The sequence below is a fragment of the Ovis canadensis genome, chromosome 3, assembly GCF_042477335.2.
Source record: "Ovis canadensis isolate MfBH-ARS-UI-01 breed Bighorn chromosome 3, ARS-UI_OviCan_v2, whole genome shotgun sequence".
NCBI lineage: Eukaryota > Metazoa > Chordata > Mammalia > Artiodactyla > Bovidae > Ovis > Ovis canadensis.
In genome coordinates, this window is record NC_091247.1 from 93,302,521 (window position 1) to 93,313,284 (window position 10,764).

General features: G+C 42.1%; 1 protein-coding gene across 1 annotated transcript in view; it reads right to left on the minus strand.

The window, feature by feature from the left end:
* Nucleotides 1-6,804, minus strand: part of PAIP2B (poly(A) binding protein interacting protein 2B) — a 47,050-nt gene extending 40,246 nt beyond the window's left edge. Inside the window, exon 1 of the mRNA XM_069583640.1 lies at nt 6,616-6,804. The gene's annotated coding sequence lies outside the window, so the exon portion shown is untranslated. The remainder of the gene's footprint in view (nt 1-6,615) is intronic.
* Between the last annotated feature and the right edge of the window lie 3,960 nt (nt 6,805-10,764).

Here is a 10,764-nt window from a genome sequence, read left to right on the forward strand (position 1 = left end):
ATATTCTTATTCTACCCATGTTTTTCTCTTCTTCATTCTTTTTACAGCTATGCAATATTCCATGATTTTGGATGTATCAAGGTTTACTTACTAGCTCCTGTTGATACACTGGAGTTATTCTTTTCATGCTACTATAAACAATACCAAGCATAACTATGTAAATACACTAAGTTCATTTCTGAATGTGTCTTTCATGATGCTTCTGAAGTGGTGCAGGATATTAGATTACTGCAAGGTGACACATTTCACCAGGCTGAGAAGTCAGCTCCTGTTCTCATTATACATAGCAATATATAGCAAAAGACTTGAACAATTCCTTGAACCAAGCAAATGTACTCTTAGGGGACCTAGAAAAATAAAGTGACCCCAAAAGAACACCCAAGATAAACCTGTTACTATTAAATAGCACATATGCACGCACAAATATGCATAGAAAGTATACATCCATCAAAATGTTAACCACTGCCTCAGGATGGTACATTTATGAAGTGCTTTGTAGCTTTTCCCTGCTTTTGCCTATCAATACTTTTCAATTTTACTGTAGAGAATAAGTATTATTTTTATAATATAAAATTAAAAACTAAAAATGTTCATGAAAATTAAACTGGATGCATTTCTTCAGTCTGTCTTTTATTTGTATACCACTTCAGAGTTCAGAAAGTGTTTACATGCATCATTTAATTCTTTTTCTCACACTTCAACATTTAATTCTTATATTACCCCTATGTGTCTTCACTTTGTCAAAATGGGAAAGGGAAAAAAAAATGTAAAAAGAGGCTACAGATGGTGAGGCAGTTGTTTCCCAAGGTCATTCAGATAGAAAGTTGGCAGAGACAAACCTCAAACATAGATCTTCTGACTTCAAATTCTTATCAAAATCATGATCATCGCTTCCTTAGTTTTAACAATATCTTGGGAGTTAATCATAATCAGAATTTGACAGATGAATTAAAATTATGCAGCAAGGTCATTAATTCATTCTCATATAATCAAATCTTATTGAAAAGAAAACACTGGCAATCAACCTCTGAAATTCCAGAATCAGAAAAGGGTGTGGACTTTCAGTATGCTCTTAAAATACCTTACTGGCAAAATGTATGTCTAATATGGCCTAAAAGGAATGCAAAATAAAAGCAGCATTCTCTCAAGGTGGAAGAGTACCATTCCAAGACGGCTTCTGCCTCTGCCCCCACCACTGACTCCTGCTCTGGTTCTGTACCTTCCCAGGGTGTGTCTGATCACCTTATTGAATTTCAAAATATGAACAAGCCATACTTTTCAAGGGAGGAGGTGATCATATAATAATTATTTTTTAAATTTGGGACATATTGACCAAGATGATAATAACTTGGCTACAATGTATTCTTTCTCTCCAAATGTCTCTCCTTCCTCTCCTTCTTATCTATGAGATTATAAAATTATACATTATTTTACAGTGGACCTGGAGACTACTGATAAATCTGTTTGGTAAAAATACATTTTAATTCATCATTCCTCAAATTCTGTCTCATATAATTCTGTTCCAAAAGATGTTTAGGTATGCTGTGGGGGTGGGTTGAATACAATGTAGCCCTTTTGGAGAGCCATTAAGGATGTTAATATAATACTTTAGAGATGCCCTGCATTTCAGAAAACTTTAACTCAGTTTATTTTGACACAAAATTCTACTATGGCATAACTATTCACATCTTATGCTCACAGACACTGCCTGAACAAATGTAACTATTTGAATGCCTAAAACAGATATAGCAAAAAGGGATAATTCTTAAATCTTTCCTACCACTAAGTGTCTTCACAAAGTCCCTATTTTGGTCTAGTGCACTCCACCAAGGCACAGCTCAAATGCCACCTCACTTAAGAAATCTACCTCCAGCGTTTCTTATTATGAAATACTCCTTTCTCCTGGTTCAGATAGCACTTTATTCCCATCTCTATTACCTCACTTACACAATAAATCATTTATCTGTCTCCTTGCTAGCTTGTTAGCCTCTTGAGAGTAAGTCTGATTACATTTTCAGTACCTTGAAGAGTACATACACATAATGACCTTCATGATGAATTCACTACAGTGTAAAAGTTCCCAAAAGTCAATATTTGTATTTCTAAACTGTTGATACCCTGCCAACAACCTGAGGATATTATACTTTCTCCCTAAAATTTGCATCTGTTACTAAGCAGCTATGATCATAAGTTAATTCAGCTGTGACATGCCTTCCGCCCAAGCCCACTGATTTTGATTTTTGTTTGTTGTTTTAGTCTGCTAGGAGTATATAATAAACTTCATTATCTTTTTATATCTCTGTGCCTTTGCAACTGCTAGTTCCTATTTGGAATGCTGCCTCAAGGTTTTATTCATCTAGAAAACCTTCCTACTCATTCTTTAAGAACCAGCTTAAACAATATTACTTCCTATCCTTCCATCCTTTCCGGAAGAGTTAAGGAATTCCTTAAATCAGACATTTATGCATTTATTACCATGCCTCAGGCACAGAACTAAGTGCCAAAGATAGAGGATGAAGATGTTAACCCTCCCTCATGAAGAATAGTCACACAAGAAGACAGCCATATAAACAAATAACCATACTATAATAATGTCAAATGCAACATCAAAAGGAAGATCTATGCAATATTTGATATGTAACAATTACTTTGTTAGGTGCTCTATTAAACACTGTCTATGATCATGGTAGACAAGTATTTGAATAGGACAGAAGTCCATGAAACTCTAAGGACCACTCTATACTCAGTTGTTTTCTGAAGAAATTGTCACCAAGGGGTTCTTTCTGTATATGCTACAGTCTGCATCATAGATAATACATGAAATCAATCCTACTTCTTTGGCTATAAACTCCTGGACCAAATTCAGAACTCTAACTAAGGACAATCTACAGGCTGAACGTGAGCAAGATCACTTAGGACATGGCTGGGTTCAAAATTTTGAAAGGTGACAAAACAATCCAATCAGATACTCTCTCTTAGGAAACACAAATGTTGAGTGAACAAAACAAAAGAAAGTAGGTCTTCAGAGCTTAAATCCTAAACCTATCCTAAGGTTCTGAAAGCACTAGGGCCAACAGACAATATGGTGGTTAAGATGATATTCCACCCTAGTTTACATTAAACCCTCATCATCAAAAGTAATATGTGTGTGTCTCTTCCTCTCAACCAACAAGGGCCTAGCACATCAGATCACCTCTTTTGAAATCAGGAAACAGGCTTTAATAGTTCAACAGCTTGACCAAGGTCACTCAGGTGGCAAATGCAGACATTAAAGACCAGATCAATCTGATTCTTCTATAATATCCTACCAGCTATATGAGTAAACAGCCTCAAAATCAACTAATGACAAGTAGAGAGGCTCAAAAGGAAGAGTATATGCATGGAGTAGAACAGAAATGTACTGGAAATCAGTATGTTAAGAGGATGTGAAGTGGGAGGGGCCGCCCAGGACTTTATCTTGGTCAAATTAATCTCTAATTCCAAACTAGACCTCTCTCCTGAACTCCAGACGTCTGTCTTTGTTATTCTAATGGAGCATCTAAAAGGGCAGCACGACACCACAGTCTAAAACAGAGCTTGGCTTACAGTAAGTACTTAATAAATATTTGTTGAATAAATGAATAAGAGAATGAATTCTCAAAGCAGTTAAAGGCACATTCTACAGTGAGTTGCAAGGAGGGTTACCCTGAAATAGATTCCAGGGCTCATTTGCAAGTACACTGGATCCTCATTATTTGTGGATCCTGTATTTGCGAATTTGCCTACTTGCTAAAATTTACTTGTAACCCCTAAATCAACACTGATGGTGCTTTGGCAGTCATTCACGGACATGCACAGAGTGGCAAAAATTCTGAGTCACTCCTGAGCACGTTCCCAGATAACGTCAAACTAGGCAGTGCTCTGCTTTTTAGTTTCAGCTTTTGTGGGGATGACAAAGGACGCAGGTCAGTAGGGGGCAGTGCAGTGCAGTGGGGGTGGGGTGGGCAGGGTTTCTGAACTCCGGCACCTGTTAGGGGTTGGCCTCAGGCAAGTCACTTAACACTTCTGTACCTCATTTTCTCTTCTGTAAAATAAAGAAATAGAATCTACCAGAATGAGTGGTATTTAGGAAAAGATTAAAATCTATGTGAGATATGAACATACTTTCCCTAGGAGCAATCGTTCAGTATTCAGTGCTCTGTGTGATTTTACATATTCTCAGGAATAGCGAGAATCACCTGTAATGATTTATAACGAGATAACAAAAAATACAGTTAACAATTATTCGAATGGAGGGGAGGCAGTGTGAGGCTTCAGTAAGATTTTCAAGTAGGACCTCACCAGGCACAGAAGGTATGGAAAAGTCTTTTAAGAGAGAACAGTACCTACAGAGAAAAGCCCAGGGATGTGAAAGAAGCAGGTAGTTTGGGAAAAGGCACTTCAGAAAGTCTGCAGCAGTAGCACCTGAGGCCAGAACATTGTGCCCTGTGCTTCTCTGTGCCCTGTACACGTCTCCCGCTATGGACCCTCTCCCTCCGCATTTAATTCTCAGTTTCCAGGCCTCTCTTCCACCAAACTAGGAGCTCCTTAAAGGCAAGGTCTCTGAAGAAATCATAGTTATGGCTCTAAATCTGCAAAGGAGTAATTTGCTAAGCACAAATACATCTGAAAAGATGGTACAAAAAGAAGTCTGGTTTTCAACTGCCGCCTTATACCAACTCACAATAATGTAATAACCAATTCATAGATTTGTAATTTGTCTAGGACTTTTACTGGATGATTGCTAATAATTCTGTCATAATTTTGTTGCTGTTGTTCTAGACATCTAGGCATTTATTAGAGCAGTTTTAAGATTTTCCTCTTTTCAGTGTGATTTTCCATATTAACAGAGCTCAAACATATGGTCCATTAGACAATGCTGCCTCTTCAGATTAAAGACTCCTTTTAATTCTATTAGACTTACTTCTCTATATACAAGATATAGTTTTACCATAGTAAAATACAAGGCAGTATTGATATATGTCACAAATAAAGAAAACAACAAGAATTTTTCACAAAGGCTTGTAAAATTCTGGCTAAAACGCAGCAGGCACAATGTTAAACTCACTGCTTACATTTCCACACTAAGAACTAGGAAAAATAACTTCAATTTTATGTAAAGTCGTGAAATGAAGCACAGTTTGTTTTTCGGTTTTTTTTGAAGCACAGTTTGAATCTACAAGGCTTTGGACACCTGTATTTTCTTACTTCCTCCCTTCCCCCATGCACACAGGATAAAAGACCCATCCGGCTCATCCCCATACTTCAATTTCATCCATCCCCTCAAACAAAATCCTCAGTGTCCAACATCCAAACTAATATTTTCAAAACCCTAAAGTCTCAATCAAAACTGAATATGATAGGTTACTTTTTCCCCATAAAAATTCTTGGCATATTTTATTTAGGCACAACATAGTTTGTACTTTATCTAGAAACATATGGCTAGAACCACCACTAATGAAACCCAAACTGATACATTATGAAAGTGAATACAAAATGCTGTTTTTAAAGAGATTTATTGCTATATTTATTGCCATTATTTGCTATATTATCCAAATCACAGTGCCATACAGCCATAATATGTCCTATATTTTATGACAAAGTAGGGTGGTCAAGCCATTACTTACACAGCAAATTCTCCAACCCTCCAGTTAAGCTGTTTCAAGTATAACCCAATTCTATTTAAATAATAATAATACATTTAAAACTTTCTTGCTGCCAGTAAACCCTTCTCATTTGTGTTTTCAAAAATGATCACCAAACAACTATAATGGGACAGATTCCAAAAAGGATATAATGATCAAGTGCCATTTTCAGGAAGGCAAGAAGCGGCTACCATTAACAAAACTGATTGAACTCCCCAACCTTCCAAAGCTCCCCGTGCTGTGTACTCCGCGTCTCTGGGGTTCACCTTCCAGCTGCCTGGTAGGGGCAAATGTTAGTTTCTATGAGAGATGAGGACGAAATTTAGGGGGTGGGAGGGAGCAAAGGGCCGACTCGCTGAAGAGACGGATGAAGAGAAGAGGCCAAGGTCCCTAACTCACTAGAGATATCAACAATGAAGGCTAGAATAACGCGGGAAGCGGAGCGTGTTTAAGAAACGCAAATAAGGCGAGGGGTTGGGGGTCCGGCGAATGGGGGAGGGGCGAGATGCGCAACTCCACCTTCCCATCTCCGGGAGAAGGACGGCAGGAGGCAGCACTGGTCAGTTTGCCTAGCAGTGTGGCACGCACTCGGGCAGTGAAGGGACACGCAAGCCAGGGACTTCAGTCCGAGTATTAGAAGGGGACTGGGGGGTGGGGCAGGGGTCAGGGGAGTTGAGGGCGGGGTTAGAATAGCGCGCGGGTGCGGGGAGAAAGGGACCACAGACCGCCCAGCGCCCCCGAGGGGCAGGGGCTGACCCCAGCGGTCCCCCCTTCAAGTCGGGAGCCGCGACGTGGGACCTGCCGGCTTACCCTCCCCACGGGAGCTCGGGCAGGCGGGCGCCGCCCCTCACAGCCCCGATGGCAGCGCAAAGGGAGGCGCAGGGGCCCCCAGAGCCGGGAGACTGGCGCTTCCCGTGGGTTCTCTCTCCGGCAGCCCGGCGCGCGAGCCCACCTGCGTTAACTAGAAGCCCCTCCTCCGGACCGTCCTCCGCTACTCTTTCGAGAATCTCAGCCGTCGCCGTAAAGGTCGCCGTCGCCAGAACCGTCTCGGTCCCTAGTACCAAAGCGCGAGCCACAGAACCTGGGGAGCGCCTCTACCACTAGCCAGGTTACCTCTTACTGCACACTGGCTTCTCACCCCGCCCCCGAACCCAAGCCATTGGTTGCTGGGCACCGCCCCATTTGTCTATTGGGCCAAAGAGGATGCCGCTCAGTCACCTAGAAGGGCACGTGTGCTGGTTATTGGCCTAAATGTGAAGCAGTGCCCGCCCACTCCCTTAGAAATTTCAGCTTCTGATTGGTATTAATGTCTGTCTTTTCGCTCCCTTCGTTCTTTCCCTCCGGGTGGAGCGTCTCCTAGCGAGAGGCACCAGCTCTGATAGGTTGAATGGACGCTCTGCTTTTCCCGGATAAGGCATTGGGCCAAGGATCCGTCCGGCCCCACGTGGGGGAGGAGCCCAAAGCCCAGCATCTCTGGGTTTGTTTACACAGGCTCCTGCTCCCGTTTCCTTCCATTGGCTAAAACAGCAGCCACTTCCACCCGGTTGTGCCACTCAGCCTAGCGTGGGGAGGTGGGGGTGGGGGGTGGGGAACGGGGCATGGAGGCGGGCTTCCCTGGGATTTCCCCAGCTGTCAATTATCAAAGGAGGTGCTTTAAGCAAGGCTGGCTGGACCCTGATGTAGCCCTCCGTTGAAAAAATTTGGCAACTTGGGCTTTATGGAGGGGCTGGAGGGAAGCAGAGGGACTGTTCCATATGTCCAGAGACAAATCTAGCTTCTTGAATATTTAAAAAATAAATAAAACCTTACTATCCCCTTGGATTTACGATGCCCAAGACTTTGGCCCTCTTTACTTGCCAAGACTTAGAAGTTTATCCTTTCAGGGAGTGGGATTTCTTTATGGAAGTTTTTATACATCTTTGTTCCTCCCTGCCTCTCATGTTAACTGTATACATAACATAAAGTAGAAGCTAAGTAAGTGATTGATAATGATCCAAGCTCCAACCCAAGCTCTGAGTGTATGATATGGACAAGACAGTGAAGCTGCATCCGGAGTGCTTATTCTGTAGCTGAGGAAACTGACAATAAACAAGTAACAATAAATAATAAAACAGCTCAGTCAGAATGGCCATCACCGAAAAGTTTACAAACAAATATGCTGGAGAAGGTGTGAAGAAAAAGGAACCCTCCTACACTGTTGGTGGGAATGTAGACTGGTACAGCCACTCTAAATAACAATATGGAAGTTCCTTAAAAAACTAAAACTAGAGCTACCAGGTGAACCAGCAATCCCACTCTGGTGTATATATCTGGCGAAAATAGTAATTCAAAAAGATATATGCATCTGAATGTTCATTGCAGCACTATTTGCACTGGCCAGGACATGGAAGCAACCAAAATATCCATCAACAGATGAAAGGATAAAGAAAATGTGGTACATGTATACAACGGAATATTATTCAGCCATTAAAAGGAGTGGAAATAATGCCATTTGCATCCACATGGATGGACCTAGAGATTATACTGAATGAAGTAAGTCAGAGAAAGACATATCGTATGATATCACATATATGTGGAATCTAAAAAGAGAATAAAAAATAAAGTTAATTACAAAACAGAAACAGACTCACAGACTAAATAAACAAACTAATGGTTACCAAAGGGGAAACGTGGATGGAGGGGTAGATTAGGAGTTGGGGATTAATATGTACACAATATTATATATAAAACTGATAATCAACAATGACCTACTGTAATCTGCTGATGGGTGGGGCTGTGCTCCCTCCCTGTAGTTTGGCCTGAGGCAGCCCAGTCCTAGAGTTTGCAGTCTCTATGGTAGACTATGGGCTTCCCTAGTGGCTCAGAAGTTAAAGTGTCTGCCTGCAATTCAGGAGACCTGGGTTTGATCCCTGGGTTGGGAAGATCCCCTGGAGAAGGAAATGGCAACCCACTCCAGTATAGGCTCTATGGTAGGGGTAATGGCCACCTCCTCCAAGAGGACTTAGGCCAGCACCCTGAGCCTCCCAGGACTGCTGCTGCCAGAGCCTCTGACCCTGTGGTAGCCACAGTTGACCCATGCCTCTGCTGAAGACTCCCAAACACTCAGGGGAATGTCTGGCTCAGTCTCTTGTGGGGTCACTGCTCCTTTCTCCTAGGTCCTGTTGCACACAAGGTTTTGTTTGTGCCCTCCAAGTCTCTGTTTCCCCAGTCTTGTGGAAGTTCTGTAATTAAATCTCACTGACCTTCAAAGTCAGATTCCCTGAGGATTCCCAGTCTCTTTGCCAAAGATCCCCAAGTTGGGAAGGCTGTTGTGGGGCCTAGAACTTTCATAACAGTCTGAGAACTTCTTTGCTATAATTGTTCTCCAGTTTGTGGATCACCCACCAGCAGCTCTCAGTTCAGTTCAGTTCAGTTCAGTTGCTCAGTTGTGTCCAACTCTCTGTGACCCCATGGACTGCAGCATGCCAGGCTTCCCTGTCCATCACCAACTCCTGAAGCTTGCTCAAATTCACGTCTATAGAGTTGGTGATGCCATCCAACCATCTCATCCTCTGTTATCCCCTTCTCCTCCTGCCTTCACTCTTTCCCAGCATCAGGGTCTTTTCTAAGGAGTCAGCTCTTTGCATCAGGTGGCCAAAGTATTGTAGTTTCAGCTTCAGCATCAGTCCTTCCAGTGAATATTCAGGACTGATTTCCTTTAGGATTGACTTTTTTGATCTCCTTGAAGTCCAAGGGACTCTCAAGAGTCCTCTCCACCACCACAGTTCAAAAGCATCAATTCTTCTGTGCTCAGCTTCCTTTATAGTCCAACTGTCACATCCATACATGACTACTGTAAAAAACAGCTTTGACTAGATGGAACTTTGTTGGCAAAGTAACAAAGACGGACAGGTCATGGTGGAAAGTTCTGACAAAAGTGGTCCACTGGAGAAGGGAATGGCAAACCACTTCAGTATTCTTGCCTTGAGAACCCCATGAACAGTATGAAAAGGCAAAAAGATATGACACTAAAAGATGAACTCCCCAGGTCAGTAGGTGCCCAATATGCTCCTAGAGAAGAGTGGAGAAATAACTCCAGAAGAATGAAGAGATGGAGCCAAAGGAAAAACACCTAGTTGTGGACCATGACTGGTGATGGAAGTAAAGTCTAATGCTGTAAAGAACAATACTGCATAGAAACCTGGAATGTTAGGCCCATGAATCAAGGTAAATTAGAAGTGGTCAAACAGGAGATGGCAAGAGTGAACATCGACATTTTACAAATCAGTGAACTAAAATGGACTGGAATGGGCAAATTTAACTCAGATGACCGACAGCTCTATGGTGGGGCTAATGGCTACCTCCTTCAAGAGGACTCATGCCACACGCTGCGCCTCCCAGGACTGCTGCTGCCACTGTTCATGTACTGCAGTCCTGACCCAGGCCTCTGCAGGAGACCCTCAAACACTCACAGGCAGGTCTAGCTCAGTCTTTTGTGGGCTGCAATGCTCCTTTCCCTGGGTCTTGGTGCACACAAGGTTTTACTTTGTGCCCTCCAAGAGTCTCTGGTGGGTATGGGGCTTGATTTAAACGTGATTGCACCCCTCCTACCATCTTACTGCGGCTTCTCCTTTGTCCTTGGATGGGGGTATCTTTTTTTCGTGGGTTCCAACATCATCCTGTCAATGGTTGTTTGGCGGTGTTCTCACAGGGGAAGGTAAGCATACATCCTTCTACTCGGCAATCTTTCAGACATGGTATTGTACAGGGAATTCTACTCAATATTCTGTAATAATGTAAATGGGAAAAGAATTTGAAAAATGTTAAGAAGAATTTGAAAAACATTTGAAAAAGAATAGATATATTATATGTGAATCACTTTGCTGTACACCTGAAACTAATTCAACGTTGTAAATCAATTATATTCCAATATGAAATTTAAAAAAAATAATGAAATGTTATGCTTTGACTAAGCACTACAAAGAAAATTAAAGCAAGGTTAAGGGAATGGCTGTTTTAGGTTTAATAGTTTAAGAGCCGTTTGAAGGAGCACTGAGCAGAGACATGAATAATGTGAACAGTGGGAAGGGGGTACCATCCCCAGGGTCATTAAGCTGCACAA